Raw genomic sequence first — 17811 nt, forward strand, 5'->3', positions numbered from 1 at the left:
TCCCCAACTTGCTTGTGGTCATGGTATTTCACTGCAGCAATAGGAACCCTAACCAGGAAAGTTTCACATCCTGGGCTTTTCCTTTTCTTTCTAACCAGCCAGGGTCTGACTAGGTAGCCCAAGTTTACCTTGAAAGTGAGGTCCTGCTCTGGCCTCCTCTTCAAAAGTGTTGGAATTACCGGCATGCATCCAGCCTGGATGGCTCCACTACCTAACTTGTTTATAAAAGACTCCTGCCAGGAATGGACCACAACGGACTGCAGTGATACAGGGGCAAACAGATGGGGCCTGTGAGCAGAGAGGGGAGGCAGCTTTGTGTATTCTGGGAAGGACAACCAATCCTGGGGATGGATTAAACCTGAAATGCAGAACAGGTAACTAAAGATGATCGCAGAGCCTCTAGCTTTTGTCCAGAATAAGTTTAGGGTGGGAAGAGGCAGCTTAGGGTAAAATCAGGAATTACATTTTGGCCAAGTTGAGCTTGAGGCAGTCACCAGGCACCCAAATGAGGATGCAAAGAGATAATCGGAGAGAGACATGGAGGGAGCTAGAGAGGGAGGCAGGAATGGCGGTGAAAATGACTGGAAAAATCAGTACTACTTCAAGCCCAGGACCAAGGCAAGGCCATCAGGGGGGTCTGCAGTCTATAGCAAAGCCAGGTTAAAAAAGCAAAGGAGGGGCCGGGCCGGGAGCAGGAGGACCAGGACTCCCGACTTCTAATAGGATCCTGTCTGCTCATTCATCAGACACTAGACACAAAGGCAGGATGGCACGTAAAGCTCAGAGAAGGCACCGGGAGGGGCAACAATCTATTAGAGCTGGTGTTTAGCTTTGGCCAACTCAGGCTTGGCTCCCAAAAGCTCTGAGGGTACAGAAGGGCAGTGAAGTGTAAGCTGGAGCAGCCGGAGCAGCCGATGCAGGGCACACCTGCTAGCCCAGAGAGACACAATTCAGAGTTTGGAGGCGGAGATGGGTTAGACATCAAAGCAACTTATCAGAACATTACCAACTCAAAATTCCCTTCTAGATCTGACCTGTAGCACAGTCCACTCTGGTGTTTGCCTTCAGTTAGGTCAAGCCCACTTGAGGTCCCTAGTCCCTGAAGCATTCTGGGAATTGCTTTTTCATTTGGGTAAGGGTTTGCTCTGAGGCTGACTACTAGGACTGGAGTCCCAGGATTCTCTGAACCTGATGAAAACAAGGAGACTACGGGACACTGGAACAGAGAATCTTTTTTTAAAAAAGATTTATTTATTTTATATATGAGTGCTCTATCTGAATGTACACTTGCAGGCCAGAAGAGGGCACTAGATCACATTATAGATGGCTGTGAGCCAACATGTGGTTGCTGGGAATTGAACTCAGGACCTCTGAAAGAGCAGCCAGTATTCTTAACCACCGAGCCATCTCTCCAGCCCCTTCATAAAATCTTAACTGACAAGAGTTAGTACACTATTCATCCTTGTGTGTAACCTTGTTCCAAAACACCTGAGGCAGCATTCAAAGCTAGATGAAGCTTCGTCCATCTTTTTTATTTATTCAATTTGTTAATTTTATCTTATGTATGAGCATTTTGTGTTTTTTTGTTTTTGTTTGGTTTGGTTTGACTTTTTGAGACAGGGTTTCTCCGTGTAGCCTTGGCTGTCCTGATTCCCCTTGTAGACCAGGCTGGCCTCAAACTCATAGAGATCCACCTGCCTCTGCCTCCTGAATGCTGGGATTAAAGGCGTGCGCCACCATGCCTGGCAGATGTTTTGCCTGCATGTATATATGTAGTATGTGCATCACATGTGTGTGTTTGGTGCCTTCCAAGGTCAGAAGTGCATATCAGATCTCCTAAAAACCGAAGTTACAGATGGTTGTGAACCACCATGTGCTGGGAATCAAACCCAGGTCTTGTGTAAGAGTAACAAGTACTCTTAAATGTTGAGCAATTTCTCTGGTCCTGAAACTTCATACATCTTAATTAAAACAGAAAATACACAAAATTCAGAACAATGGGACTATATTGGACTAGTTTACAGTTATTTTGGTCCCTGTCTCCCTACTCAGTTTCTCTATTGTAATCTTGGCTGTCCTGGACTGGCTTAATAGACCAGGCTGGCCTCGAACTCACAGAGATCCACCTGCCTCTTTGAGTGCTGGGATTACAGGTGTGTGCCACGGAACCAGCTTGATTTACAGGTTTTATATCATTTAATAAATCACTTATTTTCCCAAGGGGGGTCCCCACATTTCCTAATAGCATTTTCTTCATCTCTCTGCAAAAAGGGGGCTTCTGGGACAGAGAAGAGGGACAGCAACTTGTGAAGACTTCCCGTGACCTTTCCTAACTACAATGCAAGCAGAAGCCTCACCATGCTAAGTCACAAAGCAGAGGGAAGGCTAGTACACTACTCAGCACTCCTGGAGCCAACACGCAAGATCCTTTAGAACTCCACAATGATTATTAGTTCACAGAAAACAAGTTTTCACTCAGTTGGGGCAGGTCAGCTGTCCGGGAAGCGCCCAGAGTTCAGCATCCTGGGCACCAGTGACAGGCTCAACCACTTTGTCAGTCAGAACTCCAGAGTCTCGTGAAATTAAAGAGTTGATCCTAGGCTCCTTCTTAAGTAGATGGCCTCCCCATAGACAAACATCTGGATGAGGGAATGACAGGAATGGCAACTTGCCCCGCCCCAAGAGTTCTCAATAACTACCCCACAAACACACAGAGATGGCAATATTTGATGGGGGGGTCATTCAATTTCCGAGCCTCATTCTGTATGCAACTGTATGTCAATGTTCTCCCTAACCTCACCATTCCGCTATGTACCTTCTGCCAGCTCTGGTCCATTTCTAGTCCCAGGCCTGGGGGCAGATCTTAAAGCACACTGGGAACTCCCTTGTTCTTTCATCTAAAGGTTTGCTCCGAGGCTAAGTACCCCAGGTACTTAGGGATAGGTATCCCAGGTGCCCTGAGCACACACCCACTAAGAGTAGCTGAAATGAAGATTTCATACAGAGGCCATTAAACCTCCTGTTCACTTGTCTTTGTTTTTTGTTTGTTTGTTTGTTTTGTTTGTTTGTTTGTTTGTTTTTTGAGATTAGAGTCCCACAGTATAGTCCTGGCTACTTTGAACTTGCTATGTTTAATAGACTAGACCTGAACTTGCCATACCCTACCCCTCACCTCACCTCTGTCTCCAGAGTGCAACAATTACATGCATGTACCACCATACTGAGCATCATTTCTCACTTCTAAAATGGAAAGGTAGAAAGGCCCTATAAAGACTCTTTCAGCAAACGCATTTTTTTCTTTTTTTTTTTTTTTTCATCATCATAAACTTAACTCTGAAATCCAGCCAGACTTGGAGGGGAGTAAGTAAAATACAAATCCTAGAGAGCTGCAGCGAGAGCACAAACAGCAGATGGGATGGAAGGGCACCCTCCTCAGCTGAGGGACGAACAGGCCTGATGGTGAAGATGCAAACAAGCCTATGTGTAGCTGGCAGCACAGTGGAGACCTTCTTTCTGGTCTTGCCATGCCTGGGACACAAAGCTCCAAGCTTCCTTGATGCTCAGACCACGTTTCCCTTTCCTAACCTACAAGCTTGCCCACTAAGTGCTCAGCCATGGCAGCAAGATGAAAGCCTGGAAAGCACTTGTGCATATTCTGAATTTGCTAGAGACAAGTTACCAACAGCGAAGTGCTTTAGGACGCAGTTCTCTTCCACAGCTTCTCCCTGTACGTGGATCTGCCACAGTGTCCTCCCGGTATGAGCAGTCACCACCCTGGCACATGAATCCTGGAATAATTCTGCGGAAGTAGCACCCTTCAAAACCAAATCCTCTTTCTCTGGTGGTACTCTGATTTTTTGTTTGTTTGTTGTTTTGTGTTTTTGTTTTGTTTTGCCATCCCTGGAACTCCGTCTGCAAACAGCACAGAAGGAGACACAGTCCAAGGGCTGGCTATCAACAAGTGACCAAAATTGTAGTGACCATGGCTCAAGTCAAGCAACCACCGGGGATAGAGGTTCTGTTAGCAACCTTATTTTTTTAAAAAGAAAAATGTCATGGCACATTTATTAGGTCCTTTAAAATGCTATTTTCATCATTAAGTGAGTGTGTTTGCATGTACGTGTACACGGTCATGTGTGAGCATGCACTTGCCTATGATGCTGCATGTACATGCCTGTGAATGCGCATGCATGTAGAGACCAGAGGTCAGTGCTGGGTGTCTTCGCCAATCACTCTCCACTTTGCTTTTACTTTTGTTTTTTGCCGGGGCAGGGTGCCTTGCAGAATGTGAAGCCCACACACTTGGCCAGACTTTATAGCCAGCAAACCCCAGAGATGCTCCCATCTCGACCTCCCCGGTGCTAAGATTACAGTCACTCGGTGCCACACCCAGCTTTTGTGGGGGTGTTGAGGATCAAATGTAGGTCCTCAGGCCAGAGGAGAAAGCGTTTGCCCACTGGTCCATCACCCTAACCTCTATGTCCAGCCTTCTCTTGCTAGCACTCTCCGTCTCCAGCTAGCTGGTGGGAAAATCCTATCAGTATAGGCAATTAAACAAGATCACTGGACTCTAAGATGAAGCACGTGAAGAATCCAGACACGAAAGCCAAGAGAATACAAACATGATTATGGTTGGTTGGGTCTTCTTCTGGGGAGGGGGGAGGGGGAAATGGGGGTGGGGTGGAGTGGGGGTGGCGGCGGGGGGTGGGGGGCTGATGAGTGAATGTAGGGACTTGCATATGCTAAATCTGTATGACACTGAGTTACATACAGTTCCAACCCTAAGGAACACTTGACTTGTCTCTAGGTTAAAATGCAGATCTGGACTCCTAATAACAATGAATGGAAAGTTACCAAGCTGTGGGCCCAGCTCTCCAGCTCATGAAAGATTAATCGGTCCAGTCTAAAGGGTAGACCTTGTTTTCCGAATCGAGGCAGATTTCAGAGGCCTAACCTCTTCCAAATGAAACTCAGAATGCACTTTAATCAATTCTAAAAACAGTTTCGGCATTGGCATAGAGGTCGTTAAACCTTTCTGAATTAAATATAGCTTCCTATTATGGGAGATTACACTGTTTGCAATTATTTGCTGCTCTACTGGAAGATTATATCCCTTCCGTTTTTTTTTTTTACGTGATGTACTATATTCCCAGATGGCAAGAATTAATTACACTCCCACCCCCTCCTGGTGGGAAGCTTGTCCCAGTGGCTACCTTCCATCCACTAGACCCACCAACAGGCACGAAGAGTCATTTGCTTCCTTACTCTCTACCATTAGACCACATCTCATGGTTCAGTCTGGACACAAAGGAAAAAAAAAGTCCCCTGCAGCAGAGCTCTCAATGTCATGACGTCTGTTTAAGGCACCATTTAAGGCACATGACACAACTACTTCATTCTTGAAACCAACTCAACGACCAGGAAGGAATTAACCACCTACAGTGGCCTGAAGGAGTGTACATCAGGTATAGAGACCGGTCAGCTAAGCAATGACTAAACAAATGGAAAACAACTTCTACCTTTTTCCCTCTGCGCAACTGCTTTGGAGAGCAAGGGGACAAGAACAGAGCTACTAGTTTGGCTGACCTTTAGAAGACCTCGATTAAAAACAATAGTGACTTCAAAGAAAACAAGGCCCGTCCTTGCACAAGTGTGTAATTAATGTCTAACTGGTGGGGATAAAATGAGAATCAAGGTTATAAACTTAACTGACAGACCCAGGCTCCTGGAAAAACCAGGAAATGTCACTGTGCCAACTTTATGGGAAGCAGAAATCTGTGTAAGTCCCTGGTCTGGCTTGGCTTTTTACTCTTAGTGGCTGCCTGAAAATCTGACCAAGGCCTGAAGATTTGAGCCAGGTGAGTTTGTTTGTTTGTTTGTTTGTTTTCAAAATAGGGTTCCTCTGTGTAATATCCCTCCCGGGCTGTTGTCCTGGAACTCTCTTTGTAGACCAGGCTGGCCTCGAACTCACAGAGATTGTCTGCCTCTGCCTCCAGAGTCCTGGGATTTAAGGCTGCACCACATGCCCGGCCTTTTGAACCAGATTTCAAACACCAATTAAAAAGAACTTGATAGTGATGGAGCAAAAGGTTTTATTAAGCAGCACTTGCACATCACTGAAGGAAGTCAGGACAGGAACTCAAACAGGGCAGGAACCTGGAGACAGGAACCTGGAGGCAGGAGCTGCTGCAGAGGCCATGGAGGAGAGCTGCTGACTGGCTTGCTTACCATGGCTTGCTCAGCCTGCTTTTTTATAGAACCCAAGGCAACCAACCTAGGGACGACCACACCCACAATGGGCTGAGCCTTTCCACTAATTAAGAAAATATTTTCCAGCCAGGTGGTGGCTCATGCCTTTAATCCCAGAATTTACTTGGAAGTCAGAGGCAGGCAGATCCCTGTGAGTTTGAGGCCAGCCTGGTCTACAATGTGAGTCTAGGACAGCCAAGGCTACACAGAAGAACTCTTGTCTCAAAAAACAAACAAAACAAAAAGAATTTTATGACCTCCTTCTGCTACTAAGTGCAGAACAGGTATGACAATTTTTCCCCCAGAAAGTACTTTACGCCATCATCAGGGCCAGGGTTGTTGGCGTCCTTAAGGTCCTACTGCCCTTTTGGGGGTGGGGGTAGACAGTGTCTCGATGTGTAGCTCTGGATTGCATGGACTTGCTTTGTAGATCAGACTGCCCTTGACTTTACACAAACATATCAAAGTGTTCCTCCTGAGTGCTGGGATTAAAAAGCAAGTACCTAACATGATTTAGAGGTGTGCAGCTTTAATCTCAGTACTCTGAGGCAGAGGCAGGTGGATCTCTAAAATTGAAGGCCAGCCTGGTCTACAGAGGGTGTTCCAGGTCAGTCAGGGCTACTCAGAGAAACTGTCTGGAAAAAACAAAACCACTCGAGTGGTAGCACAACGCCTTATTCCCAGCACTGGGGAGGCAGGGGCAGGTGGATCTCTGTGAGTTCAAGGCTAGCCTGGTCTACAAAGAGAGTTCCAAGATAGTCAGGGCTGTCTTGAAAAATCTTTTAAAAAGCAAACAAAAGCATGTAACACCAGGCCCTCCCATTTTTCAGTGTTTTTGTTTGTTAATTTCGGTGTTTTAATTTTCTGGGATTTTTTTTGGTTTTTGTTTGTTTAGTTTTTTGAGACAGGGTTTCTCTGTGTGTGGCCCTGGCTGTCCTGGAATCACTCTGTAGACCAGGCTGGCCTCAAACTCAGAGATCTGCTTGCCTCTGCCTCCCGAGTGCTGGGATTAAAGGTGGGATTTAAAAAAAAAAACAACTGTTTTTGTTTTCTAACTGTCCACATTTTTACCTTGAGAGGTGAACTGCTGGCACAGTTTTCCCTCCCTCAGACAGACACTTTGTGTCTCAGAGAGACTCTTGAATCCTCCAACAGGTAAAATGAGCTTAGGGGTGGGAGTTGGGGCCACAAAGGCCTTCAGTTGCTTTTCCTGTGTCCTGGAGCACATACACAGGAAGTTTCTTTCTTTCGGATGGCTACAAGAAACCTAATTTCAAAAAACCTGATCCAGACCTTCTGAATTGGAGGAACAAGGTACATTGCTCCCTCATGCTCCAAACTGAAAATGGGTGAGGGGACAGGAGTGAGAGAACAAAAAAACCAGGCTCAGACACACACACCTGGGTTCAAACTTCGCTAGGACAACTTTAACCCTTAAATGTAAGGGCCAGCTGACTGAAACCAAGGGTTCCTCAGCCAAGGGACAGGTACCACCCAGTGCCTAAGGCACCACAGTGGTGACTGGTAGGTCAAACTTGCTGGCACTTCTGCTACAGCTCAGAGTGTCTTAGCAAATATTTCTGTAACTCTGTTAAGGCCATCCTCGCTTCTCCCTCCCTGCACAGCCACGAGCTAGGGGCTCTGCCCTGTACTTCCCTATGTTTGTGTCGTTCCCAGCACCACCAGCAATTCTGAGACCCAACTTAGGAGCCATAACCACCCTCCACTGCCTCCCGAAAGACACAGCCCAGTTCACACGGCCTCACAGGGGAACTAGCAAAAACAATGCATGAAGGTGCCATCCCCAGTGGGTTATCTAAACATCTCCCGATATTCCCAGACAGCCTGCTAGGGCTAATGTTTCCTTCACCCGTATCCTGACAACACACTTCCCGGATAGGGATTTAGAAAACTACTCCCACTCCCGAATTTAGGCTCTGCCTCTGCATCCCAGGCTGAAGCCCAGATTCCCTCTTACATAGTCCAAGAGTCGAGTTCACCAAGCAGCAGGGGCAGTCCTCACAAGTGTGTCACAGATATTCCAGATCACAGCGACCCATTCCTGGCTCATATTTATATCCAAGGGCCAAGGCAACACACAAGCGGACCAGCATCAATTGGGTGCTAGCCAAGCGAGGCATGCTTAAAGAGGCTAAGTCCTTAAAAAGAATCAGCTGAGAAGACAAAACAGGAGCCTTGTAACCGAAGGAAACAACTCAAAACAGCCATCAGGAAGTAAGCACAGCCCAAGCAGTCTACCCCACAGGTTACATTCCTAAAACAATGTGCTCCTCTTTTCCAAGGAGCATCAAAAACTTCCCTCCATGCCTGGGATTCTTCACAATATCACCTGACCCTGGGTGGCCAGGCCCTGCCCTCTGTGAGGATCTCTGCTCTTCCCCTCCCCCCTCCTGACCCATTTCCCCTCTCCTCCTGACCCATTCTGCAGCATGACTCAGACACTGTCCCTGTAAAAAATGTCACCTCAGAAGGCAGAAATCAATGAGCTAATTTAGCACAATATATAAAAGTTGAAATAGCATTAGCGTGCCAACTTTTAAACATATATATAACAACACACTGAATATGAAATTCTTAGGATTAGCTGGGTTTATCTAATGCATTTCTATTCTTTCCATTTTGATTAAATATAAATCCCTTGAAAAAATGAAAAAATGTGATTTATATAGTATGGAGAAGCAGATATATATAATAAGTCTCCTGGTGGTTGGCTGGTTGGTTTTCAGGGGCCCAGAACTCAAGATCCTGGCTTCATAGGCAACTTTGCCACACCCAGCTCTAGATGAACTCACTAACTGCTTTGGTTTCTATTTTATTATGCTAAAAAATACAAAGAATGTGAACCTTTTGGGGTTGCTTCTCTTCATCAGTCGTCTGGAAAATTCAATAGCCTGCATTTACAGTTGGCTAAAATCAAGCCACAAACTGCAAACCTTGGCAAGAAAAGTGGGGTGACTAAAGTCACTTTGGCAGTACCTACTTTTATATATAAAAATAAGATAATGATAGATACAAGGTGACAGATATTATATGAAGTTTATTAAATGAGCATGGGGGGGAGAAGGAAAGGGAGGAGAGGTGCCCCAGAGAGAGACAGAGACAGAGGAAGAGAGGGGAGAGGGGAGAGAGAGAGAGAGAGAGAGAGAGAGAGAGAGAGAGAGAGAGAGAGGAGTAAGAGGAAGTAGAGAGAGGTCGTTTTATATGGCCCTGGGCAAGGCCACACCCCCATGGCAGGTAGGCAATGACATCATAGGCAGGCAGACAGACTGAAGCAGAATCCTAACTGCTACCCCCAGCACAATTCCAGGCTCAGCCACTCTACTCTTAGACATATATCCAAAATAGATGCTCATGGCAAAGACAACAAATGGTACAAAATTGCTCACGTCGGGTGTCCTAATTTCCTTTCTATTGCTGTGATAAAACACTGGAATGGACAGAGTTTGCTTCCTCTTACAATTCCAGGTTAACAGACAACCACTGAAGAAAGTTAGAGCAAGCCGGGCGTGGTGGCGCACGCCTTTAAATCCCAGCACTAGGGAGGCAGAGGCAGACGGATCACTGTGAGTTCGAGGCCAGCCTGATCTACAAAGCAAGTCCAGGCCAGCCAAGGCTACACAGAGAGACCCTGTCTCGAAAAAAACCAAAAAAAAAAAAAAACCAAAAAAAAAAAAAAAAGAAAGTCAGAGCAACCTGAAGGCAGGGATTAAAGTCGAAGCCATGATGCTAGTTACTGGCTCACTCCTCTGACTTGCTCATCTACCTTTCTTTTGCAAGCGAGGACCACCTGCTGTCTCAGTGGGCTGGGCCCTCCTCTATCAATTATCAATCAAGAAAATACCCACAGACGTGTGCCTACAGACCAATCCGATGGAGACAATTCCTAAGCCGAGAGTCCCGCTTCCCGGGTGTGTCACGTAAACAACCAAGATCAGCCATCACAACAGCACTGTTTATATTAGAACACAAAGGGCAAACACTCCCCCCCCCCCCAGTGCCATCCACAATAAAATGATAAAGAGTAGGCTATTCAAACTACAGAGCCCCAGCCAGGCAGTGGTGGCACATGCCTTTAATCCCAGCACTCGGGAGGCAGAGGCAGGTGGATCGCTGTGAGTTCGAGGTCAGTCTGGTCTACAAAGTGAGCCCAGGACAGCCAAGCGACACAGAGAAAAAAAAATCGAAATATAGAACCCTAGATAGCAACAAGCATGAACAACCCACAACCCTATTCAAGAGTGATAATAAATCTTAGAAACAACGCAGATCAAGAAAAACCAGGCATGGAAGGTCACACCCTGTGATACTATGTATATGAATTTCAAAACGGGCAAAATTAATCTAAATATCAGAAATAAGAGTAGTGAGTGTATAGGGTGACCATATGAAGAGGGCTGGCTTGATCTATGGTTTCTTGGGGAGGAAAAAAAGAGGGAGTTTGATAGAACACATGATAAGGGAGAGGCTACCCCAGCCCCCAAGGCTGCCCCTAGGCTGCTGCCCCAAGGCTGCCCCTGCTGCTACCTTTACAGGGAAGGCTGGCTCCATTGAGATGAAAGCTAAGCTACGGAAGAAGAGGAAGCTGGAAGGAAAAAAAAGGAGGAAAATGCTTTTGGACCTGAGTGCTGCGTACATTTCTCTCTCTCTCTCTCTCTCTCTCTCTCTCTCTCTCTCTCTCTCTCTCTCTCTCTCTCTCTCTCTCGGTTTGATGTTGTTTTTCCTTAAAAAACCAAAGCCAGGCATGGTGACCTGAGGCAAGAGGATCTCCATTTCACTGTCAGTCTAGACTACACAGGGAGACCCTGTTACAAGATGGGGGAGGGATGGCACAGAGACACACACAGAGACGGAGACAGAGACAGCAGGACCACTGCCAAGAGACCAAAACTGTGGCGCAACTACCAACAAATACAAGTTTATATTCTTGTCTCAAATCAAGCCAACAGTTATATTTTTAAGAAGCCCAGAAAGTGGTTTTTATCTGCAATGTGTAACAGTTAACTGCAAACCAACAAGAGCAGCAGTTCTGTGCTCCTCGGGGCTCAGCTAATACAAACGGGGATTAGTGTGTCTTCTGAGACTTAGAGAAAGCTCCACTGCCCAATTCCATTAACTAAATTACTTTTTTTTTTTTTTAAAGCCACCTTCTTCTGAGTTCCGGGGCTCCTGACACGATACTCTAATTGTTTCCAATTAACTGATTGCTTCTGTAATGAAATTAGCAGGAGGACGCTTACTAGTAGCACACCCTGTACCTGTCCCCAGAGAGGGTTCTTCTTACTTCATACTTCCTGCATCGATCATTTAAATGCAAAGTGCAAGGCAGAAAAGGCAAACAGGTCTAAGTTTAAAAGCCTAAGGGGTGAAATCAAACTCCTCAAGTGGTGCCGAGTGCTGGCTATGCTCAGGACCCTACCTGACCAGGACAAAGACAAATCACACCTCCAGTGCCTGCGGGGGGGGGGGGGGGGGGGTTGGGGGGGGCACTCACAGAAGCTTCACCCAAGCCAATCCCATTGTTCTTATCCATCCTAAACATGCAATGCACAGTCAACAAACCTGGGCTCCCCACATCTCCAGGGAGACGCAAACAGTGGAATGCTTTAACTGAAAGTGTAAGGACCACTAGAGGAACTCAAGTATACACCTAATAAAAGTCGTAGGAGAGAGAATACAGCAGGTCAGTAACGTCAGTTCCATTGCTTGCTGGTGTGTGTGTGTGTGTGGTGGGGAGGAAAGGGGGAAAGCGGGGGCACAACTCTGTGACATCAAATACAGAAGATAAATAGTTTTAAAAGGTGACAAATGCTATGACACTCCCCCCCCCCCCCCCCCCCCCGCCAAGTCTGTGCAGTTGTCCGAAGGGACATCACCTAACTTTATTGGGAGTGGGCTGTAAAGGGAGTTTGCACCCGCTTTGCGGGGGTGTCCACTGTGGGGTTGGTTTTCAGTGAGAACTCAAAGGCTGCTCCTGGAGAAGAGTAAGCTGACTCTAGGAAAATCAAATTACCATCCATGATGGGGACGGGAGGGCTCTTCAGTTTTCATCTATATCATGCCCAGCCTGCTGCCTGCCTCCCCTATGCTAGCAGTCTCCAGAATTGGTGAGCCAATTTCTTACTTTAAATTTTCTCTCTCTCTCTCTCTCTCTCTCTCTCTCTCTCTCTCTCTCTCTCTCTCTCACACACACACACACACACACACACACACACAACCTTCGACCACCCTTCCAGGAAGCTAAGCCACGGAGGAGACAAATGAAGTCACCTGTGAGCCCAGCCTCTCCATGCAGCTGGGTGTCAGGCAGTGTGGCCTCCCCAGCAGGATCACTGGGTCCTGTGCACATCGCTGACCCACAGAATCTGTAATACTGGCCAACTATTTTTAAGCCACCCACCATTTGCAGTAGGTTGGTTTGGTTTTTGTTTTTCTAATTAATAACCACCTAAAAACAGAAATAGATGTTATCACCCTTAAAAAGAGACCACAGCTGAGCTGGAATCAGAGAGAAGTGATGATGGGTCTTCGTTTTCATTTAAACACTTTCTTTGTTGTCTGCCCGAATTGCACTGCGAAAATGTTAGAAATCTTACAGTTCAGAATTTAGAAACAGCTCAGACCAGATGGAGCAGCAACTCTTCGGCTAGGCTTTAGTGTTGCTGAGCAGGCCCCCAGTGGCTGCCTCAATCACCAGGAAGCTTAGCTCCTGTAACCTTCGCAACAAACTTGAGGAAAGCGATTGGCTTATTTTGTACTTGGAGACGGGTATCTCTCCCAGGCTGGCCTTGAACTCACGACCAGTCCAATATCCCCTGTCTCTGTGACTACAGACCTATGCCACACATTCGGCCTATTAATGCCATTTCACAGCAGGAAGAGTGAGACATACATAGAGTAACTCACCAAAGTTCCTAGAGCAAGCAACTGATCCTACATTCCAGTCAGGGGATCTGGGCTCAGAACAGCAGTACTTAACATGTGCAGGCTGGCATTCACGGCCACAAGTCCATAGACAAAGGGGGCATCTCAATCTGCCATTCAAAAGCCATCACATGCCCAGCATTGCTGGCATCTAACTTCTATGGCTCAGCCTACCTGGAGTCTCTGGTTCTCAAGGTACAGTCCCCCTGCCTGTCACCCAGATCCCTGCTACCTGGCCTCCAATTCAGACTACCTCTGAGGATGAGTCACTGGGGCCCACTGAGGCAAGTTTAACCCCTGCCTCCGATTCCGGCTCTGCACTTTTGTTCCTCCCCGCTTGCAAGGAACCTCCCCTCTACCAGGACCCTGCATGTCACAGAACGAAGTATAATTATTATTTACCAAAGTTAAGGGACATCACCTTAACTTTGGCTTTCCCATTAGGTAAATTTCCACTGAATTCTGAGGGGAAAGAAGTTGCAAGCTCCAGCTACAAAGCAGCCATACAAGGATCCCAGCCCCCTGACCCCACCCCTGCCTGCCCAAGTCTTCAAAAGGCGCCTCACTGGGCTGGTGTACAGGTATCAAACGGCTCTCATCATATAAACCCATGTTGCCCTGCTTTTCTGTTGGCTCCATTCTTTACCATCTTCCCAAAGAACAGCAAAGAACGCCACGTGCACCACTTCTGTTGTCCTGGAAGCCAACAGTGCTGGCCCTGCCACCGTGTGGCTTCTCCTTTCCCCAGAGATCCCCTGAAGACCGACCCAAGACTGACAGCTCTCAGAAACCGCTCCTAACATCTATAGAAGAACCAGACTCCGAATTCAGACACCAAACAGATAAAATAACCCTCCGTCCTGAGCTGGAATTGTGCCCAGCTTTTCATTTTTACATACTTCTTCTGGACAAGGCAAACAAAAACAACAAAACCTCACTTTATAATAAGATCCTTCTTTTTATCTCCTAAAGCCGCTGGCTCAGAGACTTTGCCACAAAGTATCACACAAAGAAACACTGAACGTGACTGCTCAGTGAAACTGCCATTTACTCTGTTCAGAAGGAAGCCACCAGGGTCGACCTCGCCATTGTCTTCAGAAATAGCATTTCAACCCTCAAGAGACCCTCTCGCTGTACTATATTACCAACTTAAAGATGTCTCCACTGAATTCCACACTAGGTTCAGAGGTTCCTCGGCTTTGCAGGGAGCACTGTAACAACAAGGACTCGGGAGACACACAAAGGAAAAGCCCCACCTACTAAACAACCAGGTACGAGAGAAAAACTACACGCAAAGATGCTTTCTGCAGCAAGGCATTCCATTCCAAAGAATGAGTAAGCATTCCCAAGGATGAGATGATTGGTAAACATTCCCAAGGACCAGATGGTTATTGTCACATGAAAGCACATCCAGAGTCATCCCCCCCCCCACCTCAGCTGAAGTTGGTGACACAGCTCTGCAATCTCAGCACTTGGACGTTTAAAACTACCCTCTCCTAAACAGTGAGTTTGAGGCCAGCCTGGGCTACATGAGATCCTATGTCAACACACCACACACACACACACACACACACACACACTTCATGGTATTTTAATAACTATTTCAAAACTATTAAGATATGTTTAAGAAACACTACAAAAGTATTAGAATTGTGACTTCATATAAACAGATGGCACCAATGTAAATCTCCTATTGTCATTTAAGGCCAAGTATAATAAAGCTTTTAAAAAATAAAAAAACAAACAAACAAACAAACAAAAGCCCTACTTTGGAAATCTATTTGACAGTATCATCTAATCCAACACTAGCTCAGAACTCCTAACTTTACTCCTATTCCCAATACACATGAACACATGTATGCATATACACAGGCTCAAAGTCCCAATTGCCACTGACAAAAACTATAAACTGTTACAATCCTAAAACGGATAAAGTGTGGTCCAGGCTTCGGGTGGAATACCACACAGCCCGTAAGAGGAACTGCCTCCCCAAACCTTTACTTTCTCCCACCTAGACCCCTTCCCCTCAACGTCCCTGAAGAAAATGCCTCAAGAGCTCCAGTGCTCACAAGATTACCAACTTAGTTTTTGTTAATGTCAATACAAGCAGTTTCTTCCCAGCCGGGTTTGGGCAGCATTTTAAAAGTACTTTTAGGCGCTGGGAGTGGAGCCCAGTGGTAAAATACTTAGCATGCTTGAGGCCTTGAGTTGGAACCCTAGTATAAAAAAAACAACCAATCATTGCTTTTAAATTTAAAGCCCCCCACCCGCCACCTCTTTAATCTCTCTCCTAAGTGAACAGGCATGCTCTCTGATTTCTGAAGTCCCTCCGCCATCGCCACCATCCCAATGCCCAAACCCCAGCCAGGACTCACTTTTCCATAGCAACTCAGTCTCGACCTGGGGAGAAAGCAACCCTGGGGCTCAGAAAGATTACCAAGGGACCCCTGGACGCCGCCGGGAGCTAAATGAATTCCCCTTCCGCCGGCACAAGCAGACACTCCTCCACCCTCGACCTTTCTAATCTCCCCCAAGCAACTGCCACATATATAGCCGCCCTGCTCAGCACGTATACCAAAATTTAACAGTAAAACAGGCAAAGCTTGATCACGTGTCTTCCCACTATCTTTCCCCTCCCCCCCCCCCCCCCGCGCCACCTCGGACTCCTTACAACGAGAGAAGCAGCAGACATGGCAGACCGTCTAGGGGTTGGATTAAAGTTTTTGTGGGGAGATGGGAAGCAATGAAAACCTTCTGGTTAGCGTTGATGATGGCATAATTTTATGATTATATTAAAAGCCAATGACTCATGAATTTTTAAAAGGTATACTGAGGATGTTTATTACATCTCAACTTTTTAAAATAAATACGTTTAAATAGATTAAAGGTGGAAGGGCCCAACAACCTATTTGGAGAGCAATGCAAAGAGAAACAAGATTAACAATATATAAAAATCACCTCGAACAAACTCACCATTAACTATAAACAAGCAACGAGACTTTGATTCCTAACTAGCCCAGGTGACGACCAAGGTCATTAATCTGTGAGTTCAACATTCCTGATTAGTCTCGGGCTCTCTGTCTGATTTGATTGATACATTAATAAGATACACCGACCCTCAAGAAGGACGTGCGGAAAGCAAGCGCTGGGGGACGCCACAGAACACTGTCAACGCTAGCGACACGGCCTGCGCCAAGTCAGCTGCGCGCAATCAGCTCCTGCCCGACTGCCCGCGAAAAGTTGCCTTTGAAAGTTGCAAAGGGACACAGTGAGGGGAAGAGACTCACTAGCTCCGCGACTCAGGAGCGCAAGGTTCCCCCACGTGCCTGCACGACCAAGTGTTTTGTGCCTCGGGACGCAGCCACCGGCCCAGATGGACCTGACAACGCAGGTCCTCGGGAACCTACACCAGTCCCTGAGCTTAGGGCCGTCCCTAAAGGCCGCGCCCCACCCCTCCCCCACGCCCAGATCCTACAGCACCAGCTAGGGCCACCTGCCACTCCAGGACCAGGATAAAGGAGTACTAATCGCCGCTCCCTCCAGACAGACTGTACACCGATCTTACTCCGAGACGGCTCGGGAAAGCTCACAGCACTACACCTCGGCTCTGAAAGGGCCAAGGGGTACCAAAGGGCCAGCGCGCCCCACTCCGGGTCAGTAGGCGCCGCCCCCTCCCAGCGCCAGCGGTGATCCCAGGCGACTGCTAGCCGAGGCAACACCACCTACCTTCCTCGGGCAATCCCTGGGCTAGTGTCGCCGTGCGCCCAGGCACGCGCCAAGAGTGCGAGACTGGGCACCGGTTTGGCTTGAGGCAGGATCGGAGCCCAGACGCCCTAGATCATCCCTGCAGGGGACAGGAGCGCAGAACTACTCACCTCCAGCGCGGCGAATCTGGAGCTGGCGCAGGGCGGGCGGCTGGTGGGGCGGGACTGGGAGGCGCTGGGCGGGGCCTCAGGCAGCGCCAGAATCAAATGCGAGTTGCAAGACAAGCGCGGAGCAGAATCCTGTCGGGCCGGTCCTGAGTACACTGCGGCTGCCGGGAGCTGCCGAGTGAAGGGACACACACCGGCCCCGGCTCTGATCGGGAAGCTGACCAGAGCACCGCACGCTCTTTGTACCCCGGAGCCCTCCGTGGAGAGCTCAGTGCGCCTGCGCGCCGCGAGGCGCAACTCCGAACCTCTGGTTCTTACCAGCCTGCATGACCCTCCCATTCGCCCTCGAGGGTACTTAGTTCGTGCAAGTTATCGACCAGAGAGCTGGGCGCGCCAGGTGCAGGTTAGCACCCCAAAAGCACCTGTGTGCGGTGCCGTTAAGAAGTTGGTTTGGTAACCTGGATGGAGTAGGAGACCTGAGCTTGCAAGTCCGCTCTTGAGCGTCTGGAAACTTCCAGCCAATCAGGACGCCGCAGGGTCCTAGAAGTCTTCCCTCTCGCACCTCGCAGAGTGAGGAGTCTGGCGTCCTAGATGACTTGGCCTGGCTACAGAGTGTGGGGTCCAAGAAAGAAGTCACTTGTCCCTAAAAGCTTTAGCTGGAGCAAGGGCAGTAGGTCCACAAGAGATGAGTTGGGGACTGAGGCTTGAGTCCTCTTTCTTTTCTTTTCTTTGTTTGTTTGTTTGTTTG

General features: G+C 47.6%; 1 protein-coding gene across 5 annotated transcripts in view; it reads right to left on the minus strand.

Moving 5' to 3' along the window:
* The window catches only part of KANK1 (KN motif and ankyrin repeat domains 1), a 197664-nt gene extending 180508 nt beyond the window's left edge, over positions 1-17156 (minus strand). For 3 of the 5 annotated variants that reach the window (XM_084771721.1, XM_084771722.1, XM_084771718.1), the window contains exon 1: positions 16918-17060. The gene's annotated coding sequence lies outside the window, so the exon portion shown is untranslated. The other 2 variants (XM_084771719.1, XM_084771720.1) reach the window with 2 other exon arrangements.
* Between the last annotated feature and the right edge of the window lie 655 nt (positions 17157-17811).

Source organism: Acomys minous (genome assembly GCF_964271855.1).
Source record: "Acomys minous genome assembly, chromosome: 2".
Lineage (NCBI taxonomy): Eukaryota > Metazoa > Chordata > Mammalia > Rodentia > Muridae > Acomys > Acomys minous.